The sequence below is a fragment of the Rhipicephalus sanguineus genome, unplaced genomic scaffold (assembly GCF_013339695.2).
Source record: "Rhipicephalus sanguineus isolate Rsan-2018 unplaced genomic scaffold, BIME_Rsan_1.4 Seq576, whole genome shotgun sequence".
NCBI classification, from domain to species: domain Eukaryota; kingdom Metazoa; phylum Arthropoda; class Arachnida; order Ixodida; family Ixodidae; genus Rhipicephalus; species Rhipicephalus sanguineus.
The window spans coordinates 200,525-202,287 of NW_023615545.1; the positions used below are offsets into that span (position 1 = coordinate 200,525).

The 1,763-nt window shown below is 38.7% G+C and overlaps 1 long non-coding RNA gene across 1 annotated transcript; it reads left to right on the top strand.

Annotated features, from left to right (window-relative positions):
- The first annotated feature begins 229 nt into the window (after window positions 1-229).
- LOC119377835 (uncharacterized) lies at window positions 230-587 on the top strand. Its single transcript, XR_005180878.1, has 3 exons — window positions 230-317; window positions 410-445; window positions 527-587. It is a non-coding gene; the product is annotated as an uncharacterized LOC119377835 (long non-coding RNA).
- Window positions 588-1,763: the final 1,176 nt, after the last annotated feature.

Consider the following 1,763-nt stretch of genomic DNA (forward strand, 5'->3'; position numbering starts at 1 on the left):
AGCCTACCGACTCATGGCCAGGTGTGCCATGCATCGTTAAAGGCTGGGCTTGTAAGTGTAGTTTAGGAAGTAGCTATTCATTGTACTCAAAGAAAAAACATTTCTTACAGAGACTTATGAAGATGCGCTACGAAAAATGCAGCTATTTCTTTACGAAAGCACGGATGAAAGTGAACCCATGAAAGAACTAGGCAGGGGTAAAAGAAAAAGACAGCCAAGGCTTCTAGTTGATTATGACGACCTGGCTGGGAACGGAACAAGCAGTGACTCCGATGAGAGCTATGAGCCACCAAGGCCTCCTACCCCACCGCAGCGATGTAAGAAATCACTGTGTTTAGAACTGGCTAGTGCCTGAATAGCAATTAAGGTGCTGCCAGAAAGTTTTACGTTTCACTCCGCACCTTTACAGGCCGTAAGTTCTCCAGAAAGCCTGAAGTATGTTCTGGTACGTGTAGACTTTGTTATATCTGATGGAAGACTTGTAGACAGGTGTGTTAAGTACAACATTATTTGTTTTATTCCTCAGCCATGTATGAAAAGGTTAAACAACCTTCAAAATCTGGAACAGCAGCGTCACAGTCCCCAGGCAAGATATCAATTCTTTTCATGCAATATGCGCAGTTCTAAGGAAATTTTTGCATTCGTATTATGTCTAGAATAATCTAAGTACATTAAACCCTCATTAACCTCAGTCCATTACATTACATTAAAACCTCAGTCCAGTAACCCTCATAGGACAGACTCTCTCGCCAACAGTGCATGTTGAGCCCATAGGTCTCTGGGGACTCCACTTTAGTTTATATTACAATTTTGAGAAAGTGTTATCGTCTCTTTACAGGTGAAAATGTAACTGATGAAGCTTCTGCAAGTATGTCACTTGACAACACAGGTCAGTGGCGTTTACTTTGCATCCATTAAATATAATGAAAATATTTGATACAGTCATATGCAATATTTCTTTTTGTAATCTTGCATTACATTTTTTGTGGTTTGAGCTTTGATACAGCTGATAGGCATGATGATGCAAAGCAGCCTGATAGTTTGAAATTGGTAGTAGCTTGGTCAATATGTGATATTCACAGAGTGTGTTGGCGATTGCAAGGACCGACTTTAATTGTTCCTGGCAGCTTTTTTTTTTAGACAATAGATTTCTAATAATTCTGTGGTAGTCAGCCTCCCGCCATTTTTTCCCACGAACTCTGTGTGGAGGTAAAAATGTTTGCTGCAACTATTATGACATTGATGCTACTAATTAACAGAAACCGGTTAATTATTTTTTTAAGTTATTCCCTTGAGTGTAGTCATTTATATGAGAAAGTTCTAGTGCATGCATATTTTTTAGAAATCTCTAAGGTCCACATAATTTGAGGTATTCATGATCAAATTCATAATCATAGGATTATTATTGAATAACTGTATTGTCTAAAAAAATACCCTGCATAATTGCTCACATGCATTATGCTCTCTGTGTTTCTGTTTATAGGCAGTTTCGCGGTACCTGTACGCAGGCCTGCGACCCATGCAATAAGGCAAGTTGATGGATTTCAACACCAGCGTAAGTGTTTAATTGTGCTATAACTTAATGCACAGTCTGAAAAAAATTCCAGACGCCTAAACACCACAAAAGCGAAGAAGCACAGGAAAAGAGCATCACTTGAAACTGATTTATTTGTGGGAGAACAGAAAATATATACCAAAATACATTTGTTCTTTCTGCGGTGTTCAGGCGTTTAGAATTTTTTCTCAGAGTAGTGTACCAAATA